Source organism: Mauremys reevesii, linkage group 12, assembly GCF_016161935.1.
Source record: "Mauremys reevesii isolate NIE-2019 linkage group 12, ASM1616193v1, whole genome shotgun sequence".
Classification (NCBI taxonomy): Eukaryota; Metazoa; Chordata; order Testudines; family Geoemydidae; genus Mauremys; species Mauremys reevesii.
This window is the reverse complement of record NC_052634.1, coordinates 40665090-40692682: the sequence shown is the minus strand read 5'-3', so window position 1 is coordinate 40692682 and position 27593 is coordinate 40665090. Positions and strand designations below refer to the sequence as shown.

The 27593-nt window shown below is 52.3% G+C and overlaps 4 non-coding genes across 4 annotated transcripts; 2 read left to right on the top strand and 2 right to left on the bottom strand.

Annotated features, from left to right (window-relative positions):
• Positions 1 to 7418: 7418 nt before the first annotated feature.
• On the top strand, positions 7419 to 7491 carry TRNAK-UUU. Its single transcript has one exon. It is a non-coding gene; the product is annotated as a tRNA-Lys (tRNA).
• A 5966-nt stretch (positions 7492 to 13457) lies between these two features.
• TRNAI-UAU lies at positions 13458 to 13551 on the bottom strand. Its single transcript has 2 exons — positions 13514 to 13551; positions 13458 to 13493 (listed from the first exon to the last, which is right to left on the bottom strand). It is a non-coding gene; the product is annotated as a tRNA-Ile (tRNA).
• An 8479-nt stretch (positions 13552 to 22030) lies between these two features.
• On the bottom strand, positions 22031 to 22170 carry LOC120375950. Its single transcript, XR_005586882.1, has one exon. It is a non-coding gene; the product is annotated as a U4 spliceosomal RNA (small nuclear RNA).
• A 4986-nt stretch (positions 22171 to 27156) lies between these two features.
• On the top strand, positions 27157 to 27238 carry TRNAS-UGA. Its single transcript has one exon. It is a non-coding gene; the product is annotated as a tRNA-Ser (tRNA).
• Positions 27239 to 27593: the final 355 nt, after the last annotated feature.

The window sequence follows — 27593 nt, the reverse complement described above, 5'->3', positions numbered from 1 at the left end:
TGGTTGTTGGGACACCTGCTTTTGGCTACTGTCAGAAGACAAGATTCAGAGGTAGATGGGCCTTTGGTCTAGCCCAGTGTGGTTTTTCTTATGGTTTAAATAACACTCACAGGCACTGATAATAGAGTTACTGAAGGTTTGGGAGTTAGGAGCGGGTAGGTCAGTGGTCCAGTCCCCACACAGATGACCTGTCTCCCTCTGGGACAGGGGCAGGTCTGAGCTCTCACCCAAATGCTCATTGTGGCTGCCAGAATCTGTAGGCAGCTCATTTAGTTTACGGCAAAGGTTGAGTCCTGCTTTGTGCACCGTGTGTGAGAATGAAAATCCTAAGCTGCCATTTGAAATAATGAAAGCAGCAGGACGTGTTATTGTGCTTGCCCCAAAGCAGACAGACCAATGGAGAAATGCCGTCAAGTCCAAGGTAATACTCCCTGCCATTTTACCTTTTTGCTTGCTAAACTCCTTCTTATCTGCCCGGCCCAGGCTGTCCTCTGCCTCAGCTGCTGCTCCCGGCCTGCTCTAGAGTCAAACACGCAGGGCCCCAGGGGAACAGAGGCTGGGACAGGGCAGCAGCCTGGGCTGGGCTGGGAAGATGCTGGGAGTTCTCGTTCCTGAGAACTCGTCCGGCTCCCTTCTCAACAGCAAACAAATCAATTCCACGTCCTCCCTAGAAAAACCAGCTTGGAGCCAAGGGCAGCAGGGGATGATTCCTCCAGTTCCCACCGAGGCAGGAGAGAACCCAGGGTGTTTCTAGCAGAGTTTATGGAACTGACGTGGGAAACCAGCCTTTAATAACAGGCAGTTCCAGTTTAAACTAAGTGTTTTTAACAATTTCTACAACATTAAATAACCCTTCAATCGTAGTGTCACCATCCATAAAATTGCTTCAGCCTCCTAAGTGCACAACTAAACATCTCTTCAAATCCAAGGGAGTGGAGATCAGTCAATGTTCAGAGTCATCCCACATAAAAGAACCATGTTGTGGTACATACTGGCCCCATCATGTGGCCATCGCTTTTCCCTCCTCCTCCAGAGTCAGAATGTGATCAGCTCCCACTGAGGGGGTGCAACACCCCTCCCTTGGTCTCTGTGCCAGAGCTCCTATCAGCTCAGTGTCCTTCCCGCAAGAGTCGGCTGCTGAGAGGGTTGCAATGGGGTAAATGAAGGCAGAGGAGGATTGTTCCTGATGGGGTTTCTTTGTGTTGCTCTGTGATCCTGCTGGAGGAAGCATCATTTGTGTTTGTTTCAGTGGCTTGGGTTGGTCTCAGGTTGTGACCATGGGTACAGGGATTCCTGCACTTTCTGCTCTTAGCCCCTCAGGGAATGGACAATGGAGCAGCTTCAGAAATTGGATAGAAAGTAGCCTAAAAAAGTGTCACATAAGTGAGAAGAAAAACAGCATCATCATCATCTGGTGGTCTAGTGGTTAGGTTTTGGCACTTTTACTGCTACGGCCTGGGTTCAATTCCCAGTCAGGGGGAAAGTGACTTTAAACCAAAACTGCTTCAATTATTCTTCACTTACAACATAAACAAATCCCTGGTATTTTCCTGATTCCCCCCATCTTCCCAGTGTCTCCATGGCAGGGCTGGCTCCAGGCACCAGCACAGCAAGCAGGTCTGTGGGGTGGTCAACGGAAAGGGGAGGCTTCAGCAGCAATTGGTCCTTCTCAGAGGGAAGGACTTGAGGCCAAAAGCGGCAGTGGTAGAGCTGCAGTTGATTGCAGCTTTTTTATTTTTTTTTCTACTTGGGGTGCCAAAAACACTGGATCTGGCCCTGCTCCATGGAAGACAATTTGTTAAATCCCAGATGAGTGCAGTTCTATCAGTTCTCAGTGACCCTAAGAACCAGCAACCTCCAGGACAGCACGTTTGGCCCTCAGAGGAGGGAATGTGTCCCCCATGCTGCTCTTAGGCCACTGGATGCTCTGGGAATAGGACAGCTCTGAGTGTAACCAGCAGCCCAGCTGGGGATGTAGTGCAGTGGTAGAGCACATGCTTTCCATGTGTGAGGTCCTGGGTTCAATCTCCAGGTTCTTCTTTTCACCCTGCTACTTTGCTCATGCCCAGAGGGGATGTAGCCCAGCAGTCTCCCTGCAGGAGTTTCAGTCCTGCTCAGTGAGGGGCAAGTGCCAATTGCATGGAAGGTCGGGGGCGGTTTCTGCTCCTAAGTCACCTCAGTACATGTAAGATTCCCACCCGCTGTGCTGCTTGGGACAAGGGTAGATGAGAAGGGCGAATCCTCCAGCACTGGAGGGAAAGGTCCCATCTGCACAGACTGAGAGGCAAGGAAACAGAGGGGCAGTCAGTGCTCAGAGAGGAGAGAGGTCAGTGATTTACACCCACCAGGGGACACTGTCTTTTTGAGTATCACAGGGGTAGCTGTGTTGGTCTGGATCTGTAAAAAGCGACAGAGTCCTGTGGCACGTTATAGACTAACAGACGTACAGGAGCATAAGCTTTCGTGGGTGAATCCCCACTTCGTCAGATGAATGGAGTGGGAATTCTGTGCCTGGCTAGCCAACTACAAAAGCAATTTCTCCTCCCTTGGTGTTCGCACCTCAGCTGCTAGAAGAGGGCCTCATCCTCCCTGATTGAACTAACCGCCTTATCTCTAGACTGATTCTTACCTGCATATTTATACCTGCCCCTGGAAATTTCCATGACATTCATCTGACAAAGTGGGGATTCACCCAAGAAAGCTTATGCTCCAATATGTCTGTTACTCTGTAAGGTGCCACAGGACTCTTTGTCTTTTTGAGGCGAGTGCAGCTGGCTTGGGATGGTGCTGACGATGGATAGAAAAAAGGCTGGAGTCAATGACTGATGAGACCACAGAAGGGGAAGGGGAATGGCAGCCCCACAGAAGGTCCTGGGTGCTCAGATGCCCCAGTTATTGCACCCTGGCCTGTCACACAGAGAGAAAAGACACCGAGGGACCCAGCCCCCCTACAGTGATCCCATGGACAAGAACCTGGCTGGGAGTTGGGTGAAGGTTCCCTCTGGGCAAAGGGGAGCTGAAATCCCTCAGTGTCCTGGAATTTAAGCAATGGAAGCTTCAAACCCTGCACGGGTGTGGGCTGAGGTGCGTTAGCAGAAGGTTGGGCTGGACACGGGAGGCAGGTTTGTATAATTTTTGGTCGTTCCCAGAATGGGACTAAGTCCTGCCCCACCCCACAGCTGTGTAAGGCTCTGGGGGGGAGTTTGGGTGTGGGAGGGAGAGGGATTGGGCTCTAGGAGAGAGTTTGGGTGCAGGGTCTGATCTCAGTCAGGGGATTGTGCTGCAGCAGGGTGTGTGGGGGGCAGGGTCTTGGAGAGAGTTTGGGTGCAGGTGTGGGGTCTGGGTTGGGGGTGCAGGAGAGGGTGAGGGGTGCAACCTTTACCTCGGGCATCTCCCGAAAGCAACCCGCACCCCCTTCTGGCAGCAGCCCCTAAGCGGGAGGGCAGGGGGCATCTCTGAGCATGGCTGCCCGCAGACTCCACCCCTGAAGCTCCCATTGCCACAGTTCTCAGAGTTGGCTCTCGGGGCGGGGGCAGCACGTGGAGACCCCACCCCCCACCCCAGGGGCCGCAGGGACGTGCCAGCCGCTTCCGGGAGTGGCGTGCCACATGGAGCGAGGGTGGGCAGGAAACCGCCTTAGCCCGCTGGTGCTGGTGGTGGCAGGGGTCCTCCGGCTCTTTTAACTTGACCGGGGCAGCAGGCAGGACCAGGGGGGACACTCCCAAGGGCCTAACGTTGCTTTGCACAACAATAAATCTTGGAACAGGACAGAAATGAAATGGCGGCACAACCTAAGGAATTAAAAGCCTCCGGATTCTTGTGTGTGCACTGACTCCGAACGGAAACTGTAATTTGACTCGCTTTGTGTCTGTGGCCGGTAAAATATCAAGCCAAAATCATTGCAGTGATTGGGACCGTGGGTTTGAGGAGGCTTTGGTCTTATTAAAATGTAACTAGCATGTTACACTTGTGTTTTTAAAGGTGGCTTCCTCAAGCAATCCCAAGTTGTTCTTCCCACAGCTGGCTGATGGGGGGCAGCAGGATCTCCCAATCTGGGGAATCTCTCTGGGCCCCACTGTTAGTTCTCCATCCTTTCTCCTCCTAATCACAGACACCCCTCCTCCCCATTATCAGTGTTTTGGAGCGACCCCTCCTCCCTTGATGGGATACAGACTCTCTGTGACAGAGACTGACTGGGGCTCCTCTCTGCACAGCCCCAGTGGGGAAAGAAAGAGAAGGGGTGGGGCAGGGCGGGGAGGCGGGGGGAGAAGATGGGCAGGAGTCAAATGGGACTAAACCAGAATCGAGGAGATTTTCTTCCTGTTAAAATGTCCGGGAGTCTCATCACTGAAAAGCTGCATCTTGAGTTAGGTTTGATGCATCAGCCTTTCAATTACCAGGCAAAGGTGTGAACCCCAGAGACTGATAACTGCCTGCTTCCCAGCTTGCTCTAAAAAGCACCTGCAGTGGTGCAATTGGTTGGTATAAAGGGGCTACTGCTGGGGTTATGAGTTCAAGCCTTGTCTGAAGCACTGGTGTACATTATCCATGTAATTTCCCCAGCTTGCTTTGCCCAATGCATAGGGAAAGGAGGTTGAGTTTTAACATGTGGCAGTGGGTGTACAACTTGGAAACATCCCCCCTGTGCTGCCATTAGCCAGTACATTATTCACTGGCAGGGATAATTGATTTATTTGCTCCTGTGAAAGCCACCAGGACAGGTCTGTGGGCAGCAGATCTCCTTGCTTTTTCCAGCACACCCCTGGCTCCTTCCCTGCCCCAGTCACTGCTGTAGGAGGATCCTATATGTACTGAGCCTAAACATTTCACTGGGCCTTCTTAGCACAGTTGGCAGCATGTCAGTCTCATAATTTGAAAGTCTCAAAGCTCAAGCCTCAGAGAAAGAAATGGTTCTGTTTCCTGCTTTGGATTTTCTAAAGGAATTCAGAGAAAAGAAAGTAGAGGAAAGTGGTTTTAGACACCCTCCCACCCATCTAACACACAGAGGCTTTTCCAAGGCATTAACTTTTCCTTCTCTGTGCAGTTTGTATTCTCCATAGAGCAAAATAAACCAAAAACATGCAAGTCTAAGCCTAATACAGTACAAAACTCAATACAGATCAAATCTCACCCTCAGAGATCTTCCAATAAGCTTCTTTTGCAGACTAGACTTATTTCTTGTGTAAGCAGAGTCAGGATGAGATCTACCCTGACATCTGGTGGTACATTATGAGGAGTGGGCAAAGGAATTTTAGGAATGTGCATTTGCATTGGTAAACCCACTCCACTTAGCATAACACACAGCAGCATGGGATGGTTATTTTCACACTGTGGCATCCCCAATTTCTTTGTTATTGGGGCAGGAAGGAAAAAAAAGTGCTGTTACCTTAATTATGTGAATGAGGAACTATGAGACTGCTTTATGACAGAAATGACTCAACCTACATTAAATAGTACTTGCTAGACAAGGGACATGGGTTCCAAAACCCAGTGAAGGGAGAGAGGCTGGGAACTGGTGTGTGTTCCTGATGATATGGGCCCCTTTTGAGGGCCTGGAACACCAATTGCACATTCTCCTCTCTCCACTGTTAAAGAGCAGAGCTAATTTTGAATCCTTTAGGAGCCCATTTGGAGGCTGCTGATCTGAATTCACGTTGGGCCAAGGTGGCACTGGTGCTTCTCTACTACAAGTTGAAACCACTAAGAGCTGAAATCACTAAAAGAGCTAAGCTTACTGAGCTGAGATCATTGAGTGGGGGAGCCTGAAGATCGATCGCTAAGCAGCTGGCAGAGCGGAGCAGTCTGCAGCACGTTGCCGCAGCCTGTGGAACAGTAAGCAGTGTGGCGCAGTTCGTGGGGACGGCTGATGCGGTTCACGGGTTGGCTGGAGGAGCGGCACAGCTGGTGGAGTGGAGCCAGTCGTGGTGAAGGCTGCAGCAGAACTCCACGGAAAAGCGGGGCAGTCGGCCCTGGCCCATGTAAGGTGTCCCTTAACACCCTGTGTGTGCCCCCACCATTTCCACCCAGGCTGGGGGGGTAAAACTCTGCAGATAAACTTTTGAACTCTGGGGTGGCACTGACCAGAGACAGAGACTCTTGGGTTGTTGGACTTTGGGGTGATTGGACTTAAGACTCTAAGGGGGAAAGGACAGTGCCAAATGTGCTTGGAGGTGGGTTTTTTTGCTTAGGGTTTGTGTATAGTCCTGGTTGTGGTGTCTCTCCAACGTGATGCCGCATTGTTTCCCTCCTTTATTAAAAGGATTTTGCTACACTCGGACTCTGTGCTTGCGAGTGGGGAAGTATTGCCTCCTAGAGGCGCCCGGGGGGGGTGGTAGGTAATTGTCCCAGGTCACTGGGTGGGGGCTTGAGCCAGTTTTGCATTGTGTTATTGAAACGGAACCCCTGGATACTGAACCCGGCCCTTGTTGCTGCCAGCTCAGAGGGGCAGAAGGGTTACACTTGTCTGGGCCCAACCTTTTCACCTGGTATAGCCCTTGTTCCAGCTCAGGTGGTAGCTAGGGGATGTCTCATGACTGCAGCCACCTTTGTTCTGTTCCACCCTTATACAGCTTTGGTACAAGGCAGGAATCTTTTGTCTCTCTCCTGGGGAAAAGCCCCAGGTTTAAGATGGATTCCTGTACCAGGTAACATGGTCACATGTCCTGTGAGACCCCCAAGCCTTCATTCTTCCTGGCCTGACTCACAGATGGTGCAGGACAGAGCCATCTCCAGTCAATTGTCCTGGTTAATGGGAGCCATCAAGAGTCCAAACCACTATTAATGGCCCTCACTTTGCATCATTACAACAGGACCACAGAGTTATAGTTCATATTTCTAGTTTCAGATACAAGAATGATCGAGTCATAACAAATAGGATGAACACACACAGTAGATTATAAGCTTTGTAATGATACTGCACAAGAGACCTTTTGCATGAAGCATGTTCCAGTTACATCATATTCACACTCATTAGCATATATTCATAAAATCCTATGGAGTGCAACGTCACAGCAGGGACAGGTTTTACTGCGGCACTTGGGAGCAGTTGAGTTTCATGTTCAGGCTGTGGGATGAGTTCCTCCAGGTTTCTCATAAGCACACAGGGACCTTAGCGGGTACTCTCGATACAGGAATGGCCCAGACATGATAAAGTGATGTAGTTTGCATTTTCCTTTTTTATTTTTGTATTTCCAATGGCATTTCTGTTTGTGATTTTGTTTTGCTTTGTATAACTGTGTTTTCTCCTGGATTTGTTATTTAACTAAAAAAAGAATAAGGCCTCAGGGCACCGGATGGAGGAGCAGGCTAGGGCTAGGACTGCTAAGAGAGCACGAGTAGCAGGTTTTCTGTATTGTTTCCTGCTCTCATTTTCTTGATTAGTTTCTCTTCTGCATGGAATTTGCTTCTTTGAAACATGAGCCTGACTAGCTCAGTTGGTAGAGCATCAGACTTTTAATCTGAGGGTCCAGGGTTCAAGTCCCTGGTCAGGTGAAAAGTAACCTTTCCCTGTTGGATATTTCCCCCAGAACTGATGAAGGCATCTCTCCAGGATGTTATTTGAATCACTTTTTCCCCCCAGGAATTCACCTTTCACTAGGAAGGGCCATGTACTGCCTGGGACTGAAGGGGAAACTTCCTCACATGCCCACTGGCCTTTCACAGTCTGGATTAAGAAAGGCCTCTGGGAGCTGCAGCAAACTGCTGCATGACAACTTGGTGAGCAAATGCAGGGCTGCCCGCACAGGGTCATACACACCAGAGCTCAGCAGAGGTCTGGGGGTTCCCTATTGGTCCCATGGTGTAAGGGCAGCACTCGGGACTTTGAATCCTGCAATCTGAGCTGAAGTCTCGGTGGGATCTGAGGACAATTCCTGTGCCACAAACCCTGCTGGGTCTTCCAAGGCTCTATCTTGCTCTCTCCAATGCCATGAATTCCTGTCTTTCACCCGCTAGCTGTTGTGACTTGAGCACAAGAGGGGATGTTTGATCCAGAAGCCTGGCCATGCCTGGAGTCCTGTAGGTAGGGATGCAAGCTCCATTTCCTGTGAGTCCTGAATCTGGGCTGCAGCCTGGCCTAGCAGGCAGCCCTGTTGGTTCACCTACTGGCCCAAAGTCACTTGGGCAGTGTTGTCTTTCCCCAGGGATGCTGAAGGGCCTAAGGGAGGGAGGCTCAATACTCCCCCCCATCAGTCAGGGAGGAAGAGGAGGGCTGCAAGAGTGGGCAGGTTGATGGCTGGGCCTTCTAGCATTCGGTTGGGGACGAGATGGGGAAAGCGAACTGGGAGAAATGGTTGCTGGCCTGTGAGGAGTGGCTCAGCCGGTGGCGTAAGTGGACCTTGTCATTACCTACAAGGTTGTCATGCTCAAGACCCATCTGTGGGGAATTTCCTCAGCCATGTGTTTCCCCCTGCTCCACGAGTGCTACTGAGACCGAACACGATGGCCTTCCACTTCTTGTGGGGCCATAGGACGTCCCTACCTAGTCAGGAGAAGTGCGGCTTTTTTGCCGTGTTAGAAGGGGGGTTGGGCCTGGTGGGCTTTGAAGCCTTGTACGGTTCTACTGTTTTGTTTTTCAATTTTCAGTGGTGGCTCAGCTGGAGAGCAGGTCAAAGCCCAAAGCCCTGCCCCGCCCCTCGCTCCACCCTTCCCCAAAGCCCTGCCCCGCTGTGCCCTTCCCCAAAGCCCTGCCCCTGCCAAACCCCTTTCCCAAAGCCCTGCCCCTGCCCCCTTCCCTGAGGTCCTGCCCCGCCCGCCCCATAGCCCTGCTCCTGCCCCCTCACTCTGCCCTTTCCCAAAGACCTGCTCCCACCCCGAGGTCCTGCCCTCACGCTGCCCCTAACCCCGAGGTCCCCTCACATCGCCTGTTCCCCTAATCCCTGCCCCTTTCCCTGAAGTCCTGCCCCCCCGTCCCTTCCTCCAAGGCACCACCTCGCATTGCCCCTTTTCCCCAGCACCCCACCTCACTCTGCCCCTTCCCCGACTCCCACTCCCACATTGCCCCCAATACACCCCTCCCTGCACCCTTTCCCCAAGGACCCACCCCACATGGCCCCTTCCCCGAGTTCCCGCCCTTGAGCTTCCTTTCTCCTCGAGACCCCGCCCCTGCACCGCCCCTTCCCCTGGTACCGCATGCCTGCACCACCCTTCCCCTGGGACCCCGCCCTGCACCGCCCCTTCCCCTGGGACCCGCCCCTTCCCCTGGGACCCTGCGCCTGCACCGCCCATTCACCTGGGACCCTGCCCTCACATTCCCACTAGACCCCACCCCTGCAGCACCTGTTCCCTCTAATCCCTGCCCCTGCATTGCCCCTTCCCCCGAGACCCCACCCACATGCATCCGCTTTGACCCGAGACCCAGCCCTCACACCGCCTCTTCCCCCAAGTCCCCAGTGCCACACTGCCCATTTCCCCCTGAGTCCCCGCCCCCACACAGCCCCAAAGACCCCACCCACACAATGTACAGAGACCCCCCCCACCCACAGCACCATCACCAGAGACCCCGCCCCAGCACCACCCACTAACAGGCCAGACCCCGGCGGGGGAGGGGGAGAAACATGCTGTGCTCTGCCACAGACTTCCCGAGTGTCCTTGGGCACATCACTCAGCCTCTCTTCTCCCGTCCAGGAAATGGGGCTGGTGGCGCTTCCCGCCCTCGCACGAGCTGGGAAGAGAACTACCCTGTGAATTAGGAAGATGCTCCCAGTCCCCCTGCTCCCACCTCTACTCCCAGAGCCAGGAATAGAATCCAGAGGTCCTAGCACCCAGCCCCCTCCCTGTTCTGACCACTGACCCCCACTCCCCTTTTAGGCTCACTGCCATTTCTATCCACCCACCCCACCTGTCCATCCCTTTGCTGCAGGTTTCTGGGGTGTCACCCCTGCTCTGCACTCCCCCAGTGCAGCCACAGGCCTTTTTTTCCCCAACCACACATCCTCTCCCCCTCATGCTGGATCATCTGCTTGGCCCCCTGCCCCCTCTCGGGGTGCACTGTGCGGCGTGGCTGGGGATTGTGCAATGGCCCAGCACCAGGCAACGCAGAACGTAAACCACAGGCCCTGCCCCACCCCACCGGAGCTGCCCTCCAGGTGCATTTGAGCCCAGCACCTTGCATCTGTGCTCTCCTGCCCCACGAGGGGTGAGCTGCAGTCCCCACCATGCTCTGCAGCAGAGAGAAGAGTCAAGCCAACCAGCCCATTTAGGATGGGGGAATCAACACCCTTTTTTCTGCACAGCCACTGACCATCAGCAGGATTCCTCCTCCCTCCTGTGCCTCAGTGCAACTAAATCTCCGCACCTAGACAGCTGGTCCATCCGCTGCACCCCAGTCCCCCATGCCTGAGCCTCCCTGCCAAAGCCCTGCACCTGGCTCCATAGAATTAAGTCTCACATCTCGCTGGGAACTCAACTTCTTGTGCCCAGAGAGTCTCGGCCCCCCTCAGTAGCTGACCTGAGTCTGAGAAACACAGTGTCTGTCTTCTCTAAAGAAGTACTTGGAGAGCATTTTCTAGTGTGACCACGTGGCCTAATGGATAAGGTGTCTGACTTTAAATCAGGCAGTTGAGAGTTCAAGTCCCTTTGTGCTTGTGCAGTTTTACCTTTGGCTGAATGTCCTGCTCCCTTCAGGGCTGGAACCTCTTTTTGGTCACTTAGGCCAATGCTCTGGCTTCAGCTAGAGCCCCGGGAAGGAGTTGGGGGTGGGTGTCACAAAGGCTGGGGCATGAGCCCCAGGTGCTTCCAGTCTCGCCTTTGCCCTTCCTGACTTGCCAAAGAAACTGGGCGGCTGCCCGGGCTAGCGTGTGGAGCAGTTTCCCTCTTCCAAGTGTGCGCCTGTCCCTGTGCTGGAGGGTACTTGCTACATAGCACCTTGGGAGCCTGGGTGTTTCTCTGCTTCTCGCCAGCTGGGGAAAAGCCTCTCGAGGTAAAATCTCCTGCCCCACTGCCAAAGTGAGCACCTGGAGTGGGAACAGTAAGAGGCCCCACCGGGGGGGCTGGCCCTGCTTTCCTACCATCGTCTGATGTTGGCCACAGAGCATCAGCAGCCGCCCCGCATGCTGGTCTGTGGGTGGCCTTCAGTGGGTGTTTGGCATGGCAGGGAGCAGGCTGGCTGGGGTCTTTGTCGCTGTCTGCTGGCCACGCATAGGCATGGTCGTCCCTCCTCTGAACAGCCAGAGTGAGTCTGTGCTTAGAAAGCAGACACACCGCAGACTGGTGACAAGAGGGTGAGAAACTTTGAGACAGGGCCTAAGCAGACAGCCCACACCCGAGGGACGCTGCCGGGTTAAGGGTTGTGGAGGCACCAAATTGCCCCAAATTTCCCGGTGCCCTGCGCAGCTGCGCACTGCTCCAGCGGGAACCCGATCCCCGGCTGGCTGAGCCGGCCAGGAAAGCTGCCCTGCCCCTGCTCCACCTCTTCCCCACAGCCCCACCCTGGTCTGCCCCCACCCCTCTTCCCAGCCCTGCTCCACCCCATCCCCACTCCGCCCCTTCCCTGAGCTACACCCGGTGGACGGCAGGAGGGATCAGGCGCACCCGGCACTCACTGGGCGGTGGGAAGTGGAACGACCTGGCCCCAGCCTGCTCTGCTCCACTAGCTCCCAGCCGCGCCACTGGTGAGTGCTGGGGGGGGCGTTTCCCCCCCCACTTCCAAGGCTGGGAGCAGAGCAGCAGGCTGGGGCCGTATCACTCCACTTCCCGATGCCCCGTGCGTGTGGGGTCGGGCCTGCCCTGCAACTACCGGGCAGCGGGAAGTGGAGTGACCTGGCCCCAGCCTGCTCCACTCTGCCAGCTCGGGCTGGGGGACAGGGGTGCCGTGTAGGGCACCAAAATGTCTAGGGACAACCCTGAATAGATCATTTTCCCACAGGGACCGATGGCTGTTAGACTAGAGATATTCAGGCTGCCTGTACAGGCCTAGACTTTAAGAACTCAGGTGTATTTTTATCACTTAGCTAGTGACAGGGCTATAAAAGAAAGACCCAAAATCCCAGTCTGCCTGCGTCTGGGCCTTCTCTCCCTCGGAGAGTCTGAGCCTTGTTTGTAGGCGAAGGCCTTTGGCTAAGCAGCAGGGGCAGCCATAAGCTGGGAAGCGAACGGTCCCATCCTCACCTCCCAAACCCGTCACACTGAACTAAGGTGGGGTTGGGCTGTTAGGAAGACGATCCTGTCCCGATAGTGCCCATCAACACCAGATAACGAAACAGATCTTAAGGGAGCATCCGGTCTGGCAAGAAATCCCTTCTCAATGGTTGTGGTTGTGAAACCCTCATTTCTGTAGGGTTTAGCTTTCTGGCCCCCACTTTTCTATTGTCAATCTGTCTGGTTCGCTAATTGTTTCTGTCTGCTGCAGAATTAATTTTGCTGGGTGTAAGTTAATTAGGGGAGTGGGATGTAATTGGTTAGAGAATTCTGTTACAATAGGTTAGAATTGGTTAGTTACAATGACTGGTTAAGGTCTAGCTGAGACTATTACTGTGTAAACTGGGGTCAGACCGGAAGTGGAAGAGGAAATTGGAATCATGCTAACGGGGGGATGGGAATAGGGAACAGGGACACAGACAAGGCTTTGCAGTGTCACAGCTGGGAAGGGGGATGTGGGGTAAACACTCTGCAGTGTCAGAGCTCATAGACTCATCGACTTTAAGGTCAGAAGGGACCATTGTGATCGTCTAGTCCGACCTCCTGCACAACGCAGGCCACAGACTCTCACCCACCCACTCCTGTAACAAAGCCCTGGCCTATGTCTGAGCTAGCGAAGTCCTCAACTCGTTGTTTAAAGACTTCAAGGTCAGAGAATCCTCCAGCAAGTGACCCGTGCCCCATGCTGCAGAGGAAGGTGAAACCACCCAAGGGTCTCTGCCAACCTGCCCTGGAGGAAAATTCCTTCCCGACCCCAAATATGGCGATCAGCTAAACCCTTAGCATGTGGGCAGGACTCAGCAGCCAGACACCCAGGAAAGAATTGTCTGTAGGGATGTGGGGTAAATGCTCTGTGGTGTCAGAGCTGGGAAAGGGGACACTGGGGAACAGACTCTGTGGTCTATAGAGATAAGCCCGACTGGTGTGAAGGGCTTCGGAATCTGCCTGCTTGGAAACTAACCCCAGTAAACATCCCTTTGTCTGTGCTTCCGACTTCTGGTCTTTTGCTGCTTGCTGCCTGCGTGACAAGAGCCAGGGAAGTGGGCGGGGGAAGGGAAAGCCCTGTAACAATGGCTCCTTGCTCCTCTCACTCCAGGCTCAGGGGTCAAGGATGGGCAGGACTCCAGGCTCTGCTTGAGGGATCCTGGCACAGGGGCTGGTGGGGGAGAAAGGATGGTAGATTCTCATCTGCGCTCTGGAGAGGAGGTAATAAATGAAGGGGGCATTTTTGACTCCTCCCCTCCTCAGTGTCCCCAGGGATGGAAGTCTACATTACGCAGGGGAAAATGAGGGGGTGATACCACTTGGTTAATGAAAACCAGTGCTCCAGGTGAGGTTTGAACTTACAACCTCAGCATAACTCCTCTCAGCACTGCCCTATAAGTACTGTGCGCTAACCAATTGCGCCACTGGAGCACCTCCTGTGACTCTTTAAAACCCCTAGGTTGATACAGGCAAGGGGTGACCCCAAAACATTCTCAGTAGGGCTGAGAGCAGGTAGCGACAAGTGTTGTACTCGGTGGGCTGGATTCTTCTTAAGGGTTCCAGGCACCATTTCACCCTTTTGTTCTTCCCTGTGTAATAACAGAGCTGGTTAAGACTCAATGGAGAGTCTTGCTGCAGACCAACAGATCTGAAATCACTGATAACCAGCTCTAAGCATTAGTCCTGCTTTGGGACAGTGTCTCTCATGCAAGGAACTGCCCAGTCTGCGCTAGCAGTGAGGCTCCCTCACTAACAGCTGAAATCAGGGAGAGCTGTGTGAAGTGCAGGGCCCCAGGGGTGCCGGAACAGGGGGGAACAACACCCCAGGGCTTTTAAAAATGGGAGGGCTCTGCCTTGCCACTTTGTAATGACCGTAAGGGTGAGTGAGGGGGGGAGGGGACGGAGAGCAGTGAGCGGGAGGAAGGATCTTGGGGTATGAGGCAGTGTAGGAGCGGGGCCTGGGGGCGGGGGTGGTGCAGGGGCGTGGCCTCAAGTGGAAGGGGTGGGGCTACTGCTTGGGCTCTGGTGGCTGCTACTTTTAGGCAGGGACACCCGGAGGGGGGAAAGTGGGGCAAAAAACCCTCAGCTGGTGGTCCAAAGAGCGGGCTGGATGCCATTCAGAAACCCATCTGCCAGCAGCCGTGCCGGAGGCTCAGGCTTAATCCTCAAGGCCGAGCACAAAAACTTTCAGCCGGGAACATTTCGCTCCCTTCCCGCCTCCGCCCAAGCGGCAAGGGAGAAGCGGAGGAGACAGGCCGTCCCAGACACCTCCCTCCCACTTCCCTGTACGCTGTGCAAAGCTCTTGGCCTGCCTCATGCCTCGTCAGGAAAGCACGGCCATGCGGTCCAAGCCTGAGTCACGTCCGCGGCCTGGCCCACCCCGCCCCGGCTGACGGCGCGCAGAGCCACGCGAGTCAATGGCAGGTCGAGTCGGGAGCCTCGGCTCTTTCCCCTGACAGCCACACACACAGCGCTGCCTAGCGCCCCCAGAGCCTCCCTCGTGTTCTCCCGCAGCAGCCGCCTGCCGGGGTGGTGGGAAAAGGGGACCAGGAAGCACTGCAGCCTCATTCCGGGACAGGAGGCCCTCGCCATGCCCAGGCCTGCCTCTTGCCTTCAGCCCAGGCAGCCAGAGGTGCCGGGGAGCTCCCTGGCAGGCCGCCACTTCGCCTCAGCCACCTCTTGCCTCATGGCCTAGGCTCTTGGGGCTCTGCTGGTCACCGGCTCGCTTGAAGGCCCGGAGGGAAAAGAAACAAGCGCACGCGTAGCAGAGAATGGTTTCGATCCATCAACCTCTGGGTTATGGGCCCAGCACGCTCCCGCTGCGCCACTCTGCTGCTTCTTCGTACCCTCCCCCTGCCACCTAGCCGCCACTATCCGGATTAGTGCCTTACGTGCTCTCGTGCTGGCAGGCAGATGCGCAGGCTGCTAGGCAGCTGCCCTGGTCACAGGATTTTACAGCTTCTACAGGGTAAAAGGGATCTATTTGGGGTTTGGACCCCATTGGGAGCTGGGTAGCTGAGAGCCGGAGATGGGAGCACTTCTTAAACAGTTTTCAGTTAAGCTTTCAAGCTTGTGGGGGACGAGGTTCAGCCTTGGATCCGTGTTTGCAGCAGGCAAGCGCGTCTGGCTCAATCGCCCCCCCCCTCCCGCGCTGTATTAGCAGACTAAAACCCGGAGCAAACGCACACGCCTTGCAAAGGAACAGGAGCCGGGATCTCGAACAAAATCAACTTTTTATTAAGATGACGTTCAAAGAAAAAAAAAGTGTACAGTACAGAGTTTCGGCATAGAAGTTTCTGGTGCTCAGGGAACAACGTACAGCTTACCCAAGGGATGCAAAATTCAGTTTAAGATCGGGTGGCATAAGGAATACATAATCTACAATAGCCCTGACTGGGGGGTAAAAGGTTAACGTACAGACACTGAGTTAGGAGGGTATGTTGTCCATATGAGGGCTACGTTCGGGTGTGGAACATAACGAGCGGTTACGACGATGAGGATGGATTGACCCGCGTTTGGTGAGTTTTAACGTTCGGTGTTTTGGAATCTTTGCCACAATCTAGTTGAAGCAGGGTCAGTATGAAGTCTGCCCTGCCATCTGTTGGTGATGTCTTGTCAAGGCCTTTTGGGGCTGATGTCATTTGCATGGTTACACCCACCCCGGATTGCATGATGGGAGTGCTTGTCCAAACGGTCATTTCAGCTGCTGCAATATCCCCAGTCTCTTTGTTATTGGGGCAGGAGTAATCCAGTGTATTTTCCTGTTGATTTTGGATCAAGGACAGAGTAACTGTACCTGGCATTTGAGGCCTGAGAGCGTCACCCTCTCCTGAAAAGTACTCACCATTTAGGGGTATGGGTTCCTAACGGCCGCTCGTGGAGGAAGGTAGAAATGGATGTTTGTCGGTGTCTTCCAGGTGCTGCTGATGTCCTTTCTGCTGTCCCTGGTGTGGAAAAACAGAGGCAGAGGGGGTTTTGAATCTCTTCAAATTGTTGTTAGTGCTGCAGTTGCTCACCCTAAGCTTATGCCGTTAGATCTCTTTCACGGTGTATTTTAGTCCTGAGGTAAAAGGTGTGTTGTTAGGGAGTGAGGTAGCAAACCTTAGTTGCAGAGGTGGTGCATGTGCCACAGAAGTCGTGTGCCCCCCCTGCCCCTGCTCCCGTCCAAGAGTCCAGTATTTCTATAAACCCACCCACTGACCTGTGACTAACAATCTCGCTCTGCTAACTCTTCCAGCAAAACTTTTCCACCAGGTTCTTATGCAGCGGTATATTTCTACCAACTTTAGCTTTTAAGTACCATCAAAGACAACCTGTTTAAGTATAACTAAAATTCCTGCTTCTGCATTGAAGATTTTCAGTGTATGCTATAACACATTATTTAAAAAAAAATAATAATTAATTCTATTTTTAAACTAAAGAGAAGAAAACCATAAAATACATGTTTAGAGATTGTTAAAGAATCCCATGGTGCAAAACACAAATATTGATTTTCAATTTCTTTTAACTTGCTATTGTTTGGAACCCATGTGTCTTGTCTAAAGATTTTTATGTTGGTTTGGGTGAGTTCTGCAATCAAGAACTGCTAAGTACCGTTCTACTGTTCTTGATTCATGTCACCAGGATTACTACACTTAATTACTCTTGCCCTAATAAGAAAGAGTTTGGAGATCCCACAGCAGCCAAAATCACCATTTGGACAAGCACCCCCATCATGCAATGCGGGGTGGGTGTGACCATGCACATCAGCAACTAAATGCCTTTGCATCACATCACCAACAGATGGCAGGGTAGAGTTCATTCTGACCCTGCTTACACCCTCCCCCCCAGCCAAGAATTGGTGGTCCTGATACATCACACTCCCTGTTATACCAACTCATCTGTATTGAATGCTGAAGTTATGGCTAGCAAAAGTAGCCACCCATCTCTGCCCTGTAGCATCCAGCTTAGCCCTTGTTAACACAGAAGTCAGTGGATTGTTCTCTGTCCATAGCTGAAACTGAGCACCGGACAAGTAGTCTGGAAATTTCTCAGTGATGGCCCATTTCAAGGCCAAGAACTGCAGCTGGTGGATGGGATAGCGAGTTTCGCTATCAGACAGTCCTCAGCTGGCAAAGGCCACAGATTTACATTTACCTTCCACTTCCTGGTAGGCGAGTGCTCCCAGACCCTCCAAACTGGCATCAGCATGCATGATAAACCGTTCATTTGGGTCAGCAAGGACTAGGACTGGCACATGAATCAGGCAAATAATGATTTCCCGTAAAGCCCTGTCACATCTCTCATCCCGCCATGTCCCCAATGGAGAGGAGAGAGCCCTCCCTGTCCCAGGCCAGGCACACCAGATCTGTGCGGGGAGGTGTCCATGGCCCAGCCCAGGCGTGCTGGAGCTGCTGGGGAGAGAAGATCCTTCCTCAGCCCAAGCCCACCAGAGTTGATGTTGCAGTGGGGGAGAGGTATCTCTCATCTGGTTTTTAGATGCTCTGATGAGAGGGAGCAGGAGAAAGATTTTTCTTCTCCTTGCATTTCAAACCCTTCACACACACCCCCCCCCAACCACTTTCTGCTCTAGCCTGATCTCTCTCTCTCATGTCTCCAGGGCCGTCATTAGCCATAGGCAGCTGCCTAGGGCACCACTAGGTCTGGGGGCACTGCTCTGCTGGGAGTCTGGACAGACGGGAAGCAGTGGAGCATGTAAGAGCAGGGCTGCTGGGTCCTAGAGAGAGCTGAATGCAGCACAGTCTGAGGGAGGGGATTGGCTGCTGGGGTCTCGGGGAAGGGGAGGGGGTAGGGGTTGGGGCAGGAGCTCACCTGTGCGTGTGACTCTTTCCCCCCGGCTGAGGGGAGGTGAGGCAGGCTCTGCAGCTCTGGACCCAGTGTCCGTGGTTGTCCCCCATCACATCCAGTCTTCTCCCCCCCTGCCCCATGGAGCACCCCCACCTTTCTCCCTCCTCCTCAGGAACATCCCTCTCTCTCTCCTCCCTCCCCTCCGTCAGGGCTGGGTTGGGTGAGGTGCTGGGGGGTAGGTGTGGGGGAGGAGGCTGGCTGGCTGCCTGCTGAGGAATGACAGTGAAAGTAACTCACTTCCTGGGCAGTGAGCCAGGATTGGAATGTCACACGGGGCTGGGATGGGGTTAGCCAGATGTGTGAAAAATCAGGACAGGGGGTTGGGGTAGGGTGAGCAGATATCCCTATTTTATAGGGCCAGGCCCAATTTTGGGGTCTTTTTCTTATATAGGCTCCTTTTACCCCCACCCCCACCCCCTGTCCTGATTTTTCACACTTGCTGTCTGGTCACCCTAGCTGGGGAGCGCCTCCCCCCGGGCTGGCAGCTGCCACCGATCCATCTCATCCGGGGGGGAGCTGCACAGGGCAGAATGAGCTGCTGTTGCTCCATGGGTGACCTGTCCCTGAGATCAGATGCTGGGCTAACTTCACTATGGTCCGTAAGGCTGGTGGTGGTGCCCATTGGCGTGTGATTGGACCTGAGGGTTTGCTGCTGCTGTTGCTATTCTGCACCCCAAGAGGTGGATTTTGGGGTCTACTACTGCAGCTGTTGGACCAGCAGGCTGGGGGTGAGCCAAGCATGAAAGCAGTACTGTGTTGTCATTTAGATTGTCATTTAACAACTTTGTTTGCCAAAAATTCTTGCTAACAATCCTGAATCCAATTTCAATATTTTTTTTTTTTAAAATCAATATCTTAGCCAAAAACAGAAAATTAAGTTGTTGACAATTATTAGTGACAGGTTTGGTTTGAAGCAGGGAGTGGGCCAGTTTTCATCAGAGAAACAAAAAATGTCGACTGACTTTCCTATAGCCTATTACTCCTGATAAAAGCCCTCCAACAACTGTAATATGCTCATCTCCTTACTAGTGTATAAAGCAGGGGTCGGCAACCTACGGCACACGTCCCAAAGGTGGCAGGTGAGCTGATTTTTGATGGTACGCAGCGGCAGGCTGAGCAGCTCAGCCCATCACTGCTCTGGGGTTCCGGCTGCTGCCCTATTGCCAGCTGGGATACCGGCCGTCAGCCCCACTCAGCACCTGCTGCTGGTCTGGGGACCCCCCAAGGAACCCCAGGCTGGCAGCAGGCTGAGCAGGCTGGTGGCTGATACCCTGGCTGAACCACTCAACCTGCTGTCAGCCTGGGGTTCCATTCACTCAGCCGGCAGCGGGCTGAGTGGGCTGGTGGCGGGCTGAGCACGGCTGGTGGAGGGCTGAGTGGCTCAGTCTGCTGCCAGTCTGGGGTGCCGGCAGCACTCAGCCTGCTGCTACTCCGGGGTTCCGGCTGCCGGCCCCTTGCCAGTCAGGAGCCCAGCCGCCGGCCCCTGTCTGCCTCCTGCCAGCCTGGGTGAGCAGAATCCCAGGCTGGTAGTGGGCTGAGGGGGGTTGGCGGCCGGGATCCTGGCTGGCAGGAGTTGGTGGTCAGAACCCCAGACCAGCAGCGGGCTGAGCAGGGCCTGGGATCCTTGTCTAGGGTTCCAGCCACCAGCCCCGCTCAGCCCGCACCCGGTCTGGGGTTCCATTTACTCAGCTGGCAGTGGCCTGAGTAGGACCTCAGATAATAACAATAGTTTATTTATATAATATACACATAGAGAGAGAGACCTTCTACAAACGTTAAAATGTATTACTGGCACGAGAAACCTTAAATTACAGTGAACTTGGCACACCACTTCTGAAAGGTTGCTGACCCCTGGTATAGACTGACCATATGTTGTACTAAGATTCTCCTGCTTTTTTTTTTATCCTGTGAGTCAGTACAGCTTTTGCCAGCCCAGAAGTTGGGCAGCCAATGTTTTACGTTTTCACAATGTTTTCTCCAACTTTCATAAAGTAAATACATAGTTAATATGAGTTAAAAAGGCCAGGGACACTTCCTTGTGAAGAATCTGTACAGCAGCTCATGCTAGAGCTGTGAAAATGTCAGTTTTTGATGGAACATTAGAGGCAGTGATTTATCATGTATTTTATCATATGAATGTGCTGCTATTGCTAATGTCTTTCCAAACAATAATAAGGCACAATAGGACTTCTGTAACATTTCTGTGCGACCTTAATCTAGATGAGATGATTCTGTGCTGACTTCATTTTGGTCACTTTGTGCTTTACCTAGCAGTAAAACTAGGGTTATATTTTCCCACTGTTTGGAAACCCAGCTTATTAAACTGATTTTGCAGCCAAAAAAGCCAGAAAGATTGCTTTTAATTAAAAAAAATCTTTGTTTCAATACCTCTTCATATAAATTTCCAATACAATTTTGACAAATTAAAAAAATTATATTATTTGCATCATTCTGTCAAATCAGAATTTTTTCTATAGTGCTACTTCTTTAGTGCTAGTGCATCAGCATTACAGTTTGCTTCATTAAGTTAAACTGGTTTTAATACCGTGAATGTGGCAAGTTTTCCAATAGTGTAAGCTTATATTTCTGTTGCTAAGAGCAGATCAGGCACAGGGGCACCAGTTTAATAATCTCACCTAGGGCACCATAAATCCTAAGGACGGCCCTGCGTGCCTCAATTCTCTTTTTCCTGGCCTTGTTCCAGAGCCCTCACAGCCCAATTCTCTACCCTAACGTTGAGCCCTCTACTGCCCCCTGAACCTCTCATTCCAACCCCACCCCAAAGCCTGCACCCCCTAGCCAGTGCTCTCATCCCCCTGCACTCCAACTCTCTGTCCCATGTAGCCTGATTTAGGGTGTACTAATAATATTAATTTGGAAAATAGGATGAAAATGTAATTTATTAGCTTACATTTTATTTAATTTAATTGAGTTATAAAGTTACAGTTGCATTACTGCTATTCAAAAGATACATATGGCATTATATGCAACAAAGTTTTGGTTAATATACTCACACCCTTCCTTGATAACCTGGTGGTAAGAGACACAGGACCAGCCTTGCAGTTCAGGTTTTCAATTCTTGAGTGAAAGATGCAGTGCTTTGAAAAAGCTAATGTTACTTAGGGTTTACTTGACTAAGTTAAACTTAAAATCAAATCCTAATAAACAAAGAATAAAAACTTAGGGAAACCGAGCTTAGCCGAGTTACTTTGAAACTTAAAGTTTAAGAACAAGTACAGCCTACTGATAGTAGATAGAGAGTGGAGGAAGTAAGTCAGAATGACAGAGCGATGTGCTCTAGCGAGGTGGGTTACCTCTTTTATAGGGCACAAGCGCCGGAAATCCTTCCTCCTATGCCCAAATTTCATTCCTTACCCACAAAACATTAGGGTACGCTTACTTCATAGGCTAGTATGTTTGTGCGTGTTGATGACATGTACATATGCACATAGGTTCCCTTGTGGTGTACCTGTTAATTCTGTGGGTACAACACTGAAAAACCCCTTATGCCATTCTCCATTGTCGATTGGTCTAGGTAAAGGTCTTAGACAGGCATGAGTACTTCTCTATTTGAGTAACAAGATAAAGGTCAATTTTCCTTTCTGAGTAAAAGGTCACACTATAGAGATGCTCACTTTGCCTTAGCTTAACATACAGGATATGGCCTGTAGGTCCTCATAAGTCATGTGCTCCAACCCCCTAATCATTTTGATTGCCCTGTGCTGGACTCTCTCCAGTTTGTGCACGTCCCTTCTCATGTGGGTCCCAACCCCAAAAGTACTCACATTTCACCCCAATGGCTCCAAAATGTACATAGGGTGCTGCCATTGTCAAGTCACTCCCGAGCTCTCCAGTGGAGCCTGCTGGCAGAGAACAAGGTGAAAATTAGCCAGGACGTTGCTCAGTCAATTCCCTCTGCTCCCAGCAGGTGGTATCGGAAAGCTCCAAGATCGCTCACTTCCCTTTCTCTCATCAGCTTCAGGCCCCAGGGTTACAAATGCACAAACCAGTTGGGATTCTCCCCTGGGCTCAGGGTGTGGGGCTGCTCTGAGGGGATGGACTTGCACATTTGGGATATTAGTGCAAAGATACAATTTCAATTTCTCATAGAGAAAACTGAGGGCATTGGGAAAAGTTTTCAACTAGCAATAATCACGCCTCGGATTAACCTCATTGGCTATGTTACTGCCACTTCTTATTTAGTGAAAGGAAAGCTGCAGTGACAGCCTGGTTACTGAGATGCAAAACACTTTCCTCCTGGGAGAAACAAGAAGTTAGAATTAGAAATTTACATAGTTTGTTCCAATGTTGGCACAGGTTTAATTTTGCTTCTGTGTAGGTTTGTTTCAGGCTGTGACTGTTTTGGTTTATTGGGTTGTTTTGTTTTTTTTAATTGGAATGGAGCTTTTAATTGACATTTTCTGGATTCGAATGGCTGACCTGCAACACCAGTTTTGACATAGTTCTGCATATTTTATACAAATTTGGCCAGTATTCAAGGATATGATTCCTTTATGGGAGGTTTTAGTGGTCAGGCTTATTTATTTTATGTTAGTTTCTCATCCTGCTGTAGCACACCTTTTTGATAAAATGTTGAAATTATTAATTTATGGTATTTGTTAGTTTTATTTTTAAAAACAAAGTTTTTCTTAATGTTTGGGTTTTAAATTAAGCATTGTTTTTATTTCAATTTTTCATTTAGTTTTTGTTGTTGATGGGATCTTTAAGAACTTTGGATTTAAATAATATTTTTATCTCAAGGTTCCAAAGACTCAGACAAGGTTTTCATCTCGAGGCCAAAAGACCAAAAACATCAAGACACTTGATCATGTCCTTGGATAGACCAAGAGACTACTCACACTAGATCTGAGCTCATAGTATTAAAATTTGGACAGATTTATATTATTAAAGTAAACCCTGTTTACTATTTTATTTTTAATAAAGGTTGTATTGCTCCCATAAAGGATGGAGCCTGCCCCCCAATTTTTTTTTGTCTAGCCCATCTCAGTCCCCCACCAAACGAGAAGAGTCTGATGCCACCTGCTGGTCACTGGGTGTCACTGCTGCTCCATGGGAAACACAATCTGTGCTTTACTGTGACCGGTCCCTGGGTGTCACTGCTCCTAGACGGCAGACACACGCTGTGCATTACGCCTCCTGGCCACTGGGTGTCACTGCTGTATCAAGGGAAACACCTTCTGTGCATTGCCCTGAATGACCACGAGGTGTCACTGCTGCGCCAATGGAGACACCTTCTGTGCATTACTCTGACTGCCCACTGGGTGTCACTGCTGCACCAAGGGAGACATAAGAACGGCCAGACTGGTTCAGACGCAAAGACCATCTAGCCCAGTATCCTCCTGTCTTCTGCCAGGGGCCCCAGAGGGAATGAACAGAGCAGGGAATCATCCAGTGATCCACCCCCTGCCGCCCATTCCCAGCTTCTGGCAAACAGAGGCTACAGGCACCATCCCTGCCCACCCTGGCTAATAGCCACTGATGGACCTGTCCTCTGTTCATTTATCTAGTTCTTTTTTGAACCCTGTTATAGTCTTGGCCTTCACGACAGCCTCTGGCAAGGAGTTCCACAGGTTAACTACGCAACTGCCCTGAGTTTACCCTCCTCACATACCCCGGGTTGTATCTGGAAAAGAGGATGAGGCTGAGGAGAGCCATGATGTGTCTGTCACTGGCTGGTGCCTCAGTTTCCTCTAGGCAGCAGTGCTGCAGGCTCCTTTGGTCAGTTTCCATGCAGCTGTGTCGGGGGAAGGGGGAGTAGAGGCTCATGCTCCCCAGCCCCACGCCCCTCCCCCAGCAGCTGGGGAATCCAGGCCAAATGTAACCCTGGTAGCTGGGCCGGGATTAGCCTGGGCCAGGGTAGGGCTGGGGAGGAATTGTGGGGGAGACAGATGCACCCGCTGTGAGGGGAGATCCTCCCATTCCCTGCCAACCCCCCTCACTCCTTGCAGCACGGTGCCCCCTAGCACTTCTTACTCTGTCGTGGGGGTGTCTGCTGCCTGCTTCTCCCTTAGCATCATCTCTCCCCTGAGGCACTGGTGTTGCCCGTCCTGTGCAAACAGGCAGGCCCTAGTGTGCCCCATGGTGCTGCCCTGCAATTGCGGGGGCAGCTGTTGGGTGTAATATGGGGGTGGACAAGGCTGGGGACCAGGACTCCTGGGTTCTCCCCCCAAATCTGGGAGGGGAGGGGGGTTAGTGGGTAGAGTGGGGGAGGGGCAGGGCTGGGATCCAGGGCTCCTGCTTTTTCTGGTTTTCTCCACCTCCTGCAGCTGCCTTGGTCCTTTCAGTGCATTTCCTGTTCCAGATTCATTTGCTGACTTGTGCAACTCACCCCAGAGGTGGCTGCATCTCAGTGTTGGGTGAGGCACCCTTGGCTGCATCACCTCCTAACCGCGTCTCTCTCTCCCTGCAGGTGACCCTGCAGCACTCGGCAAACATCCGCAAGATCGTGGGGCGCTTTGAGCATTGGGCAGGCAGGAGCCAGGATCCCAGCCCCCCCGCCCCGAGAATGGGACCCAGCCCCCCCTTACTTTTTACAGGGATTAAAATGGGGCCAAGGGGGGCAAGTCAGTGGAGGGGGGTGGCCGGGGTCCGAGCAGGGGGTGGAAATTGACTGGTCGGGGGTTCAAGCAGCTGGAGGCAGAGTTAGGAGAGGGGCTGAAGGGCAAAGTCAGGGAGGGGGGAAGGAGCCGGGTTAAGCCCAGGGGGAGGCGCTGCCAGAGGGTTAAACCCGGCACAGGCAGGGGCAGAGGGGTAACAGTTACCCCGGGGCTGAGACTCCAGTGTTTGCAAAAACAGGGTGGGGAGCAGAGGGGCTTTTCTATTTCCCCTCCCACAGGCAGCACCTCTCAGCATGGGCTTCCCAGGGCTGGGCTCTTAAAGGCACAGGCATCCCACTGCCTAGACACTGCAGCTCCTCTCTGATGTAACCTACTGAGGTGCTGCAGTAGGAGACTCAATTCAGTGAAACCGGCATTTCCTATATGCCCCCCAGCCAGGAGGCTGTGCACCCCTCCCCCGAATTTCCCCAACACCCCCAGTGGTCAGGTAGTTACATGCAGCGCTGCCAATGTTGTCACTGGCTGCAAATCTGAATGGAAATTGAAACGTTAACACACAGTTTAAAAGCAGATCCAACGTATGAAAAATACTTGTACCTGAGAAAGTAAAATAGGTTTGAGAAGTCTGGACAAAGTCGGGTTTCCTCACCCAGCTGTTGTGTTTGCTGACAATTTTGGTGCATTGGCTTCGGCAATGTTGGCCAACCTCAGAATTTCAAATGATGATTTGGAGGCAAGGTGTGGATGAGCTCTACCCTGACAGCTAGTGATGAGCCAGGGTTGGGGGAGGCTTTGGGACCAGATTGTATTTACATGAACTCACCTACTCTGCCGAGGTGTCCAGCAGACAGAGCTGTGCTGCCTCTGCTCTAGGTGCCCAGAGGAGGAGGGAAGGTGTGTGGGGCTCCAGCCTGGGAATCTTCTTCCCTCCTGCCAAGCCCTGACTATCAATCCCAGCCCTGACCCTCCTTTCTTCAAGCGCCATGTGGGCCCCAGGAAAAGTGTGGCAGGAAGCCCCAGGGCCAAACTTGTGGGCACCAGGTGAAGCAGCAAGAAGCCCAACCATCAGCATGGCAAGTTCTAGAGCCCCAACCCATTGTGGCCACCCCAGCCAGAGACCTGGCTCTAGGAGGTGTGAGTCACCCAGCAGGAGGGGGGAGACTGGCTCTTGCACAGCTGGAGACAGGGAAGATGAGCACTGGGAGCTCCAGGGCTTTACCACAAGGTCCCATTGAGATTTGAACTCAGATTGCAGGATTCAGAGTCCTGAGTGCTGCCTGTTACACCATGGGACCAGCTCATGCAGCTTTCTCTGCACACCAGCCTTCTCTAAGGAAAAGGATAAATGGACACAAATCAGATATTAGGAATGGCAATATACAAAAACCTGTAGGAGAACACTTCAACCTCCCTGGCCACACAATAGCAGATCTTAAGGTGGCCATCCTGCAGCAAAAAAACTTCAGGACCAGACTTCAAAGAGAAACTGCTGAGCTCCAGTTCATCTGCAAATTTGACACCATCAGCTCAGGATTAAACAAAGACTGTGAATGGCTTGCCAATTACAGAACCAGTTTCTCCTCCCTTGGTTTTCACACCTCAACTGCTAGAACAGGGCCTCATCCTCCCTGATTGAACTAACCTCGTTATCTCTAGCTTGCTTCTTGCTTGCATATATAAACCTGCCCCTGGAAATTTCCACCACTTGCATCCGAAGAAGTGGGTATTCACCCACGAAAGCTCATGCTGCAAAACATCTGTTAGTCTATAAGGTGCCACAGGATTCTTTGTTGCTTTTACAGATCCAGACTAACACGGCTACCCCTCTGATACTCTGCACATCAGTGACCCACATGGGGCTGGCTTGTGTAAGGGGGCTCTTGGCCCTTTCCTACAACTTAGTGTGTGTGTGTGTGTGTGTGTGTGTGTGTGTGTGTGTCCGGGGGGGGGGGGAGTTGGGTGGCTAGTTCCCAGTCCCAATAGAAGGGGGAAGGGCCACTGGGAAATCAGGCCCCTGAGACTGACAGTCCCCAGGGGCAATGGAGAGGCCAAAGCTCCAAGTTAGCCGCACTGACAGGCCAGGCAGTGTAATGAGGGAGTCACCAGGCCAGGGGGTCCCATCCTCCCTGGGAGCTGGACCTGCCTGGGCCAGAGTGGGGCGGAGCTAAGGAGAGAGCAGGAGCCCGAGAAGAGCCGGGGAGCAGAGCTGCGCAGGTGTAGTGCCAGAAACTGCTCCCTGTAGGACTTTGCTACCTGTAGCAGTTACTGAGACCTGAGGTTGTTCTTATTTGCTGACTTGTCCTAATTGGCTAAAACTTGACAGTGGTTTCTCTAGCAAAGGCCAGTCCCTGGCCCCTTGGTCCAGACATCCTCATTCACATCAGGCTTCAAGTTGAGAATCATTTCCCCTTCCCGCTCTGTGGGAGGGGAGACTTTTAAACGCGCTCTCTGTGCGACTGCACATGGCTAAGCAAAGGGAACAAACCCCCAATCCCCCCTGTGCTTTGGGAGCCAGGTTTGCGGTGGGAATTCTGTAGTTCAGATGATTTCACACCTGGGCATTGGGATTCTTTACCAGTTTCTCTGGCATTGGGGCAGTTTTGTGCTCACAGCTGTGATGGCCGAGTGGTTACAGTGTTGGAATTGAAATCCAATAGGGTTCCCCTGCGCAGGTTCAAATCCTGCTCACAGCGAGGCCTGTGTTTTAGCCAGTCTCTCACCCGGGCAATACCTCTGTACAACCCCCTGAGACACTCTCAATTCTCTCCCCACCCCAAGGAAATCCTGTTCTGCTCCTTTCATAGAGATCCCTGGGACACCACCTCACACTGTGTCCCTGAGGGGTCAGGCAAACTCTCAGCACCTGAAACCTCTGCCACTCACCTGGTGCCCCATAGATTAGCCATGTCGACGTGCTCTCCTTCACGTAAATCCGGTCAGTGCGACTCCTGGCCTGTCCCTGCAGAAAGGTGTATCCCCTCTGCAGCTGCTGTGAGCTCGGGTCAGAGGACTAGGAGGCTACCGCCCACCCTCCACTGGTTCTGCTAT